Consider the following 12,090-nt stretch of genomic DNA (forward strand, 5'->3'; position numbering starts at 1 on the left):
TCATATTTACTCATTTCCTCACATTACATCTTGTTTTGTCCAGTCCCAAACCCAAATATATTAAATTTACTGTCATTTAAAAACAGAAAAAAGCAGCAGATCCTCATATTTGAGAAACTAGAAACAGATTCAGAAGTGGAAAACATGAAGTGAAAACATGGCTTCTGTGAGTCTTTATTGTTAATGCCAAAAGATCAGAGCTGAATCAATCAACAGAAAAACTAAGACTAAACTAAGAATAATTTTTTAAGCAAAAATATCCCAAATACTCTGGTTTTAGCTTCTCAAAAGTGAGAATTTGCTGTTTTTCTTTGTTTTATGTGACACTGAACTGAATATCTTTGATTTCCAGGATAATATAATGGTTATTTTCACTATTTTCAGACATTTTATAGACCAAAAGATAATCAGTTAATCAAGAAAATAGTGGTCAGATAAATCGATTATGAAAATAATAGTCCCTTACAGTTGCAAGTGTTTATGGAGCCCAAGAAAACAGAAAGCAGCTGATGAGGGAACTAATGAGGAATAAAGAACAATGCTGACTCTGTGATGTGCCACGTGACTCCATGTTAAACAAAGTGTGCATGGCTCCTCTGAGGGAGAAAATGTGTCACTTCCTACACATTTAACTAAGGTTTGATAATAGATAACAGTTGGCTAATTTACATTTTAGTCAAATAGGTTCAGCGTCTTGCCACAGGACAGACCCACAAACCACCATTAAAACTGTCGGCTCTACACAACACAACACAGTGCAGGGCAATGACAAGAGAAGACGTCTGCAAAGACTGAACCTACGTCGTCTGACATACGCATAATGTGACTCTGAGCCACTGAACCACAGCCTCCTACCTGCTATATTTGTATTGTGGCGTCCCACTTTTCTTTCCCACCAAAGTAGGACAGACTGCAGGACAGAGCAACTTTCAGACAACCTTGGCAGAATGACTAAGCTTTTTAAGTCCAGAGAGAGAAAAGAGAAACACAGAGAAAGACGTGGAAAGGAGAAGAGATGTGCAAGAAAGCATGAACAAAAGGAAAAGGAGGATGAGAAGAGAGTATTTGCTGAATTTTTTTGTGGTGTCAATACTACAATATATTTGATATGTCTTTCTTCTGAGCTAAGGCTGCAACTATTATTTATTTTCATTATTAATTTATCTGGGGGTTATTTTCTCAATTGATCATTTGGTCAGCATCAGAAACAGTGAAAAACACCCATCACATCCTTGTTCCCTAGAGCACAAGGAGACGTCACCAAATGTCTTGTTTTGTTCAACCAGCATTTAAAACCCAAAGATATTCAGTTTACCATAATGTAAGACCAAGAAAGTAAGAAATCTCTTAAACTGAGGAGCCGAGAGCCATCTAACTTGCTTGAAACTAATCACTGCAGCTCTTTTCTGAACTCCTTTGTTCATCCTCTAACAGCCATACATGAGATCTGGCAAGATAAAATTTTAGAAAACCAGAAAAATCATACAGCATCATATGGCCACGTGGTTGGGGAGCATATCATACATATGAAATCGACATACGATATCCCTGGTTCGATTCTGGCCAGGGACCTTTGTTGCATTTCATACCCCCTTCTCACTCTCTCCACATGTTTGCTGTCAGCTGACACTAACAGATAAAAGCAAAATTGGCAGTTTTATGACTTTAACCTGCACATATGTGATTAAAGAATATTTAAACAACACCTGAAAATACATTGGTGCTTTGATACCTGCCAATTTTTAATGCTCTGATACATTTCAGTCAGTACACAGAAACTACCAAGCTTTCATACGCACCAACACCAGCAAATGTATCACAGATGTATTAAAGCAGCAGTGTGGAGGATTGTAATACAGACAGATCAGACTTCATCAAACTGAGAGTGCCACACCCAAGTCCTCTGGTCGCAGACTGCTTTGTTCTGGCTCTGGCCACTGCTGCCTCTCTCTCTCTCTGTCTCACACACAAACACACACTGCCACCAGCATATTGCAACAAAGCAGTGGCAGACAGTAGGTCACACGCCTGTCTTGCCTGTCTGTCGTATTGTGCATGTATTCAAATTCCTCTCGCGTGTGCTTCGGCTGCCAGAGCTCTTCAGCGGGGCGTCATTTGGCTACGGCTCCCAACCCACAGCCGATCCACGGTTACTGAAACCAGACGCTGCTTGCAAACTCACTGACAGCACAGACGGCACAAATATGAGACAAGCACTTATTAAAGACAGTAATTCAGCCTCTCAGGGAAGTGGCACGAGCGCTGAATAACGCAGCCTCCTGAGTCTGCAGGCACCCTGTCAAAAATGTTTAACAACTGAACCACAGATGTAAGTGAGATGTGACATTATCGGCTGCCTCCGAACCCCTAAATGACACGGTGCTAATTGCAGAGGGGCGAGAGTTTTTCTTACTACTGATTAACCCTCTCAGGCATTTTTCACAGACAGAGTCTGGCTGGCTTTAGGCGAGAGTGGCTGGCTGAGCTAGATCTGTCAATCTGAGAAACAGTTCCATCAATCTGGTGGCAACACAGTGGGATAAACAATGCAAGCATCAGCATCAGCAGCAGAGCAAAAACACAGACTGAGAGCTGGTACTGACCACCTGAACTCACTCACAAAGTTTAAGCATTTAGGCTAGACTCTGAATGTTTTTCATTATGTTTTCCTAACCAACACAAATTACAGCTGATTGTAGCATCACAATATCTCAAATTGGAATAAATTAGGAATTTGATATTTGTCAGGACTGGTGCATCACATCCTCTGAGTCTCCTTCCATTGTTTTCTGTGGGTTCCTCAAACAGACGTCCAGCTGCGACAGCCGTGGTTTGGCTTCTGGCTGCACTCAGCTGCTCGACTCATGGTCTAAACACAGTAAAAAGCAACTTCCCGAGTTGGTAAACAAAATGATTAATGTGATATTTTATTGATCGCTGCAGGGAAATTCCCTTTGCTTGCCCACCCCCCAACCCCACAGTCTGTGGACCTGTGGCTGCAGGGTCAGATGTAACAGAGTGACCTCGAGGCTTTTAGGGATTCAGAGAAGTGATCAAAGACACTTCAACAGGGCAGATGACTGCAGGCTTAATACTTGGACTGAGGTCATGTGGATCATGTGGATGGGCTCTCTGAAGACTAAGCCACCCAGAAGTGGACAGGGAAAGGGAGATCAAGCAAGTCGTAAAGGGAAATTCCAATTTCACCCATCATTCATATCCATTATGATAGTATTGCATTCATGAAGTTAATTGCTAAGATCTGAGAAATCGTTAACATCACTAAAAAGAAGTCAGATGGGGCAAGAAACACAAATATTCATACGATTATATAGGTTTTAAATAAAATGTTTCAGCATTGAACTGCATACAGCATTTTGGGTGCATTTTTTGGTATTACTTCCAAATTAAGATAATGTAGTTAATTTTGTTGCTTGTTAAAATCTTGTCAGATTGTCCAACAATTCCTGTTTCTTGCTCCGACAGTCTTCTTTTTAGAGATGTTCCACTGCTCCCAGGTATAGCAGAACAGAACTGAATCCACTTTAAAGCTGCTAGACTTCATATTTTTGTGAAAGTGATGAAATCGCCATGTGTAAAATGAAAGGGATTTCTCACAGTGACACACCCAGAGGTAAGAATCACCTGACTGTGCAGTTCTTCTCAGTTCTATGGAGTTTTTTGAACATCTATTAACTCATTGTTTTGGTTTCCCCAACCCACAGCTTTATTGTTTTGGTTCATCACTCTAATCAGTGTTGTTGCCAGATTCAGCAGGCATCAAAAAGACACCTGACGTTACACACTCAGCACCAAACAGCTGACAGATACAGGTAGCGGCTAGCTGGTGGACACAGTGGAGCATTTATTAGCTAAAGAGCCAGATATTTCCCTTAGGAGTAGGTGTGGACTGAAAAAATTTATCAGCTGACCCCAAACAACTTGAAACTGCTGCAGAAGTCAACCTAAAAGTTAATGTCAATGTCAATGTTGGGTTTATAGCCTTTTTTCTGCTGCTGCTCAGTGACCAAAAGTGCCTCATTAAGCTGTGCCTTCTACCACTTTAAATCTAAAACATCAACTATCGAGGAACAAATGAGTTTGTTGTGGCTTAATCTATATATATGATTTGATATTTAGCTATGGCTGCTATTCATTGTGAGTGAGACCTGGCTTTGCAGCTTGACAGACTGCAAGGGCCCCCAGCTACATTACAGAGGAACATTGAAAAAGCTTCAATTTTATGCAAATTTCCTCTGATGCAGTGTAAGCGACAGCCAGGTGAAAGCCATTCCTGATCAACCTGATCCCAGCAGAGACGCAGCACAGAGTTGTTTACTACTGAACTCCACTGTGTGAAGGAACTTCAGCTGTTTTTAATTTTAATCAAAATGGAGGAAAAGCTGATCGTCACAGTCTCCGGCTTCGATAAAAACTAAGAACAATGTGTGGAAACAAATCTTTGACGTTGGTGTGTCGGGCAGCGGAGAATACCACAGAAAACAACTCAGAGCAGAGTATGAAATGATGAACAAGACTGCAAAGTATGAACCCAAATCTTCCTTTTACATCCCATAGATACACTGCACACAGAAGCTAGAGCTGTCATATAAAAGCTAGAGGCCTAGTCCTGATCTACAGAGAGGGCCTTATTGTCCACTGCTCTGTTTGAAAGGAATCCTTCAACATGTATTAATGCCTACACTCCTTCTCTTAATCATCCCTGTTCCCTCTCTCCCTGTCTCTCCATCTGTAACCAGCCGAGCGGGACGGAGGAGAGTGTGGCAATGCTGCTGGCTGCTCTTTGCCCGAGGCAGAGCCAGGGGGACTGATCCATGCCCTCACCAGCTGCTGCCTGTTGCAAGAAACACAATCGAGTGTTCCACTTTCTCTGAGCCAAAGTAACTTCAGCAAACAAAACCAAGATGCGTTTATTTGCACAAGGAGAAATACTCTTTAAATGGTGTTTATCCCTAAAGCAGTGACAGCCATAGTATGAGGTTAAATGAATTATACAAAGAGATGTGAGAAGCGATAATGGATGCAAAAATTCACAGAGAGCTTGGCTTTGAACAGCTGAAAGAATAACAAACAGCGGCGCCCTGCTAAGAATCAAGCCATGTTGGAATCAAAAGGAGCTCTGCTATCATGCTAACAATCTGCGCCAGTGACACATATTGTACTGTAGCAACTTCTTTGAAGAAGACTGTGGAAACACTGAAAGAGATTTTAATATCGTCGGACAGCTGCATATGAGAGAGGTAGGATTTCTCCCCAGCCGTCTTTTTTGTTTTGGATATAGTGTCTTTGAGTGTTATTCTCTTAAGAACCGAACAAGGAAAATATGTTTATGAATTAACCTCAGCTATGGATGACAGCTTTTAAAGGGAGAAAAAGTGCCTCAGAGATTCTCCTATAGTTACCCATGTCTAATTCAGACTGTGGTCAATATGGCAGACTCCACTTAAACACTTAAAGACCCTGTCTATCAGATCATCAACACTGTGACAAATCACTTTCAGCCCTCATGTCACATGAGTGTCACAGAGGTCAGCAGGTCACCAGGCGGCCTCAACTAGCAGCATAAACAGCAGAAGTGTGTAAGGGGTCACGTTTCCACTGAATGATCCAGCTGAATGTCGATATTCAGCAAGTGTGCAGAATCCTTTACAGATGTTAAAATGCCTGTTTTTATAATGCAGCTGTGTGCATATGAATGCCAAAGTGTGTTTGTTAGGAGCAAATCCCTAACTAAGTGGGAAAATATGCGCAGCTGTGGCCAAAAAGAAGTGGCCATCATTCATATATCATCACATATAACACGCAACAGAAGGTCATATCAAGCTACTACCCAATGAAGCTACTGTGGAGTTCAATGAGGCCAGTGGTATTTTGTGTGAAAGAACAACACCCATAAACAAACCAAAAGCGACATGTCCATTTGTTTCTGTTGAAGATAAGAGTCTCTGAAAACAGGTCACAAGCACATAGTTTAATTTTTTAAAAAGTCTTAGTAATTTATTGAGCCAGCCAGGCACTGTGTTCTTATTAAAAGTAACTCAAACAGGGGCAAATAGTGCTTTTGTTTGGGACTATTTTCAGCTGCGGATTATACACATACAGCGCTCTCGTGAGGATTTGCTTCAGCAGCATGGCATATGTGGGATCAGCTCAAAATAAACTACAGCGTCTGTGTTCATCAAATTGAAAAAAAAAAAAAAAAACATGTTAGCCAGTTCAACAGTGGAGCTAATTTGTGTGTTTTGCTCTGTGGCACAAAGGAATAAGATTTTATCAGGCACTGGATACACAATCAATACTTGACTTTATGTTGGTTTTAGGTTTTTCATGGGATTTGCTGACAATAAGAAAATACAGAATATTATCCTCTGTGCACCCAGATGTCACATTTTGGTGTCCATCAAAGACGTATGACAAAACATCCGGTGATAAATGCATTAAAGCACAGGAAGACATGCCTATTACTCCACGGACAGAGGCCTCAATAGTCCACGATGCATTGCAGCCACATTGACTGGCTGTTCTTGAGTGAAGACTGTAAGATATTGTTTTTCTCTCACTACACAAAGCTGCAACTGAAAACATATTTTACATCACAGATTAATAACATAACACTGCACTTCCTTTAAACTCAAAAGTGTGAAGGAAATGATTTGTCCTTCTTAACAAAAAACCAACCCGATAAAACAAAATAATGTGCTATTTATTCCAGTGAACCATGAAAAAATTCTGCTAGGCAACTGTCAAACTTTAATGTCCTGCAGATTCTCTCGCTGACAAAAGCCAATGATAACAATGGAAACCTGACTACTTTACTGTCGTATCTTCTCAAGTCTCCTCTAGTCTGTGTCAGGACAAAGACAGAAGCTATTTAAGATGCCTCTTCCCCTCCACACACACACACACCAACGTCCACCACTACCATTGTAGAGGGCTCTATAAATACACCTGGTTAGAGATGCATATAGCCGCACTGACATGGTATGTGTAACATTGACCTCATCCTGGTATTGTCTTACATGAAGCCTTGAGCATTGCAGCAGCAGGTCTGAACGTGAGTTGACTGCTCAAGCAGGGACACTGGGATCCAGTGACAACCGGCTTCATACAACAAAAACCATTTTTCTCAAAGCCATCAGTTCAAAAAACAGAAATGCGGGTCAGTGGGCTTGTAGATTCAAATCATTTTACAGTAGACGGGCTCTTTGGCTCCGCCCTAAATCTGCTGCTGATGAGCTTATCTCTGTGATCTAATACAAACATCACCATCATCAGAGCCTGTAGATTACCATAAATCTGTAAGTGATTGGATGTCAGTTCATACGAAACAAGGTCAGATATGAGATCATATAGGCCACAATCTGACTTAATAAACATGGCCTTGATTTTCTAATTCAGAGATAAATCAGTAATCCTCAGGTGTAGTAATCAGTATTATCATGTCCAAATCTTTAGGGCTTCACGTGTCTCATTCCTACTAATAAACATTCACTGCTATTTCAACCCTGTTTCCTAGAAGTGACATTTATATACATTTAAAATACATTTTGAAGGAAAGGTTGAAGGTAATGCCAGCCTGATTTATATTTTCTAGTAACGTAATGGGAAATGTTGTTAGGTATGTATTGCAATGCAAGTTACGAAAATTCTGATACTAAACATGTTAGATAATGCTCCAAACCCTGGTCTCTGAAAATCTAAGTTCTGTGGTTTCAACACCGGCCTCCAGCTCCGACCACCTCCCAGCACGCCAGTCACTCAAAAATAAAAATAAAAAAAACCCCCAAACACTGCCTGTGAACATAATCCAGCCACCCATTACATTACTCACCACAGCGTAACTGTGAGAACAATTTAGCACCAGACAGGAGCGCGTACACATCTAACATGTCTAAATAGGTTCAAACAAACCAACTGAAAAGCAGAGGCTCCATCGGCTTTCAAGCGAAACTCTAGCGCAGTTCATCTGTGGTGTGAAAGCAAAGCAGACCGACCACAGGTTTTGTAATTCTAGATAAGTGATTTTGGCATGAGTCCTGTTGATTGTGCGTTATCAAGGAGGCGATCTTATCTTAAAGTGGCCTACATATTTATGCAGGATCGTTTGGCAACCATATGCATGTCACTGCGAGTGCACAGGTTTGAAGTTGAAACCGCTTGCAGTCTCCAACTTGTTTATGCGTGTTCGTCATTAAAACGCTACTATATATTGTTTTCATCTTGGCCCAGACTGAAGAAACCAAAAGAACTCCCATCCTCTGATCTGCTCAGTCACATCAACGCATTAAAACAAACCAACCTACACGAACCTACATGACCCTGATGATGGTTTCTGAAAGCCTAATGTATAAATCATGGCACAGAATGGACATCACTTCTTGAATGTGAAATATATTTATATCATTTCCAGTTAAGCCTTTAAAAGTCAATGTCCCATCAAATCTCAGTGGAGAGGCTCCATATATGAATGCCACCACGTTTCTTCTCTTGACTAGCTGTGCTCATAAACACTGAATGAACAGCTGACAGCAGACCTGTCGCCAAGTGTGGAAAACTGAACTTCAGTGTTAAAAGAGCAGCTACAATAGGTGAGATGCTGAGGAAAATGCCTAGTCTCTAAGTGTTCAAACAGAGCTGGAAAAGAGGATTAGAGGCTTTTATTCTACATGAATTATTAAAATGATTGTTATTCCAGTTTCCTCACCCTTTGCTTCATATGTGATCACTGTTGTGATGTTTATATTGGCTGTGACTGGGTAGAGAAAGTCACAGTGGATGCTCTTTCTCTGCCATTACGTCTTCATCTGTCACATGTTTAAAATCAAGGCACATCTGAGCGGCTTCTCCGGCTGCATTCACGAGTACATTCGCTGGGCAGCTGGAGCTGTCAAAGCAATGTTTTCAGTCATGCTCTCAAGGGCTTTGCCACTTACATAATAACCTGAATGAAATGTTAATGTCAGCAAAGTTGACATCGCAATAAGGGAATTCTCTGAGTGAACACAGCGGCGGATGTGTGTGTGTGTGTGTGTGTGTGAGACAGACCGGTCGACTGCAGATCACTCACAGGAGGTGAGAGGCACTTGTATGTCCTGGCATTTCAAAATAATGCACCTGTAATGATCTATCTCTTTTCCCTCTGTGGTATTTCATACAGAGGGCCACAGGCTGACAGAGACTCGTGACATTCATGCACGGCTCCTCAGCGCTGTTGCTGAACACAAGTGCTTCAGAGCCAGAGGAGGAGGAGGAAGAGGGTGGGTCTCCTCTTGAAGCTTTTGGGCTCGTGGACAGAGACCCTGGGGGCACATGTGGTCTGGTCTGGTCTGACTGAGGCCATGTAGGCCTGTTCTAACATGTCAGATGGACTGAAACAACCTCATTTCAGCTCCAGCTGAAGTGGGTTACAAACCCACTTTGTTTGTTGCTGCTTTTTAACTCTAAGCCGAGTGAAGGTGTGAATTTCACAATAAGGCTACAAATAGCAACTATTTGCTCTTTTAATGTATCGTCTTCTGTAAAAATAAAATGTCAGAAAACAGTTACAGAACAGTCTTCAAATGTCTTGTTTTGTCTGAACAAACAGTCCAAAGGTATTCAAATGAACATCATTTAAGCCAAAGAAAAGCAGACGATCTACACATTTGAGAAACTGGAGCGAGCACATCTTTGGTATTTTACTTGAAAAATGACTAAAATTATTAATTGATTATCACAATTGTTGCAGATTCATTTCCTGGCAATCAAATAATCAATTAATCAACAAAAATTGTTGCAGCTCTAATTCACATAAAGGTGCCAAATGTATAGATTATGGTAACTGGTGTTTGTCATTTATGCTCTAATCTTGTACTTTACTAATTTTGCTATACTGAATTTCAGGGTGTTTCCTCACATTTTCCATGTTGGAGGACTTTATTTTGTAAAACAATTTGGAACACAGTGGTTTCCTGTTTTAAAGCTTTCAGTAATAGAAAAAAAAAAGGTGGCATCTCTTTATACGCCCTGTATAATTACAGCTGACATGTTTTCACTCAAATTACCCACCTCCTCATTTGTAGGAGACAAGAGCTGCAACTTACAATGTTTCATTGTCAGATAATCTGTTGATTATGTCTGATTATGTCATAAAATGCCCAAACTGACATCTTCAGATTAATTGTTACATCCACAGAACAGTCTAAAACGCAAATACATTTAGTTTAATATCAAACAAGACAGAGAAAATCAGCTAATATTAACAACTGAGAGGCTAAAACCAACTGATTTATGGCATTTTTACTTGAAACTGGCTTTGAAATGCAGATTCTCTCTCTGTCAGTCGACTGAGTAATCAACCATTGTTTCAGCTCTATTCTTGACTATGTAAAGTCAGAGCAGCTACACATTTCCCCTTTTGGCAACAGGGCTTTCATTCTCTTCTGTAACTGGGTTGTTTCTTGTCATCACCAGGATGTCACATACAGCAGCTTCTAGACCAAACTATACCGAGTCTCATCCACAGCCAGTGTGGATGTGGTTAGTGCACAGCAGCTGACCCTCCTTGTGTCCAGCTGTAATAAGCCTCAGCCATGCCCCATCAGGCAGCAGCAGCAGTCTGATGTAAGCAGCCCTGAACGTCTCGCACATGACGAAAAATGCCACAACCGGTCGTCACAGCTCTCGACACCGTGCAGCGGGAGAGCAAACGACACAAAACAAAGCCCCTGCAGCCTGTACACCACCTGCATCACACACATTCACCCAGAGCTCCAACCGTCCTCTGCGACAATAAACCCAACCAGCTCTGCCCTGCTCTGGATGGATCGAGCTCTACAGTATCTCATCCATTTATACCAGTGCGTCACGTCTATTGCTGCACTGACTCCACAGACACACACACTGTAAACCAGATGTGGCGTCCAGCACACACCAGGCAACATCTGTAACTGCACATTTACGCATTATGTAAGAAAACAGCGTGACATTCATCCGAGGCGGCGGCGGCAGGGGTGGCGTTGGAGGGGTGATGTGAAGAGGAGGGGGTGGGGGGGGGGCTGGGTGCGTACTGGGCTGCTGGAAGGTGTTCAGACCAAGTCGATTCATTTCTTTCGCGGTAATACACGATATGTGCTGTGAGACTGAATGTGAATGGGGAGCAGGAGGCTGCAGCTGATGCACTGACAGAGAGACAGGCAGCGAGCAAACCCGCAACACGGAGGTTTGACATTCCCCACTCCGAGCTGTAGGCTACTACTCTGTGCTACTGACAGCAAAACCTAAAAAACTGCGTGGACTTATGGAAGGAAAAAGAGCTTACCTCCTCCACTGTGCCTTCAGCCCGCTGCTCCGTAAACCTCCCCGCTATAAACCCTCTTTTTCTGACGAGGAAGAGCAGGCAAGCCGTGCGCCTCCTGTCCAAACACTCAGGCTGATTCTACCGCAGGGAAACGCTGTCGTGCGTAACAGTCCGCACCACGTATCCGGCTGCTCAAATCTCCAAATGTGCCGTAGATATGATCCAGTATTTTTTTGTTTCACCTCTTCTCTCCCTCTCTCTCTCTCTCTCTTTCTGCCGTAGTCCTGAGAGCTTCTGTTTTGAGTCCTCCCGTCACGTCGCCCTCCTCCCACAGCTCCCCTCTCTCTCTCTCTCTCTCTCTCTCTCTCTCTCTCTCTCTCCCCTTTTTCTTCTCGTCCACAATCGGGCTGCAAGTCGTTCCGTACGTGCACTCGCGCTGCGCGTCCACGTGGGGTGGGAGCTATAAAGGCCTGACAGTGTTAGGGGTGGGTGGGATTTGGGGAGGACGGCTCTCCTGTGGAGGAACAGCGATAGTTTTCACGTGAGGATCTGGCGATTCAATTAGAATTTCATGTTTCAGGTTTGATAACAGGCAGTGTCAGTCAGCGCATGACTGACAGGAGCGTGGGGTGTGGCCAAAAGGGTGGACACTAACCACCACCGCCCCAACACACACACACACACACAGTGCATGTACCTGAATCACTTCAACATTCCACCTGTTAAATGATTTAAAGTATAGTTGTGAGGGTTACCAGTGAATTTTTTTGCACTTTTATTCCCAAAATATA

The 12,090-nt window shown here is 42.4% G+C and overlaps 1 protein-coding gene across 14 annotated transcripts in view; it reads right to left on the reverse strand.

Moving 5' to 3' along the window:
* The window catches only part of LOC108883012 (unconventional myosin-IXAa), a 130,744-nt gene extending 118,986 nt beyond the window's left edge, over nucleotides 1-11,758 (reverse strand). For 7 of the 14 annotated variants that reach the window (XM_051073176.1, XM_018675850.2, XM_018675851.2 and 4 more), the window contains exon 1: nucleotides 11,321-11,758. The gene's annotated coding sequence lies outside the window, so the exon portion shown is untranslated. The remainder of the gene's footprint in view (nucleotides 1-11,320) is intronic. The other 7 variants (XM_018675856.2, XM_018675854.2, XM_018675862.2 and 4 more) reach the window with 1 other exon arrangement.
* Nucleotides 11,759-12,090: the final 332 nt, after the last annotated feature.

The sequence above is a fragment of the Lates calcarifer genome, linkage group LG10 (genome assembly GCF_001640805.2).
Source record: "Lates calcarifer isolate ASB-BC8 linkage group LG10, TLL_Latcal_v3, whole genome shotgun sequence".
Classification (NCBI taxonomy): domain Eukaryota; kingdom Metazoa; phylum Chordata; class Actinopteri; family Centropomidae; genus Lates; species Lates calcarifer.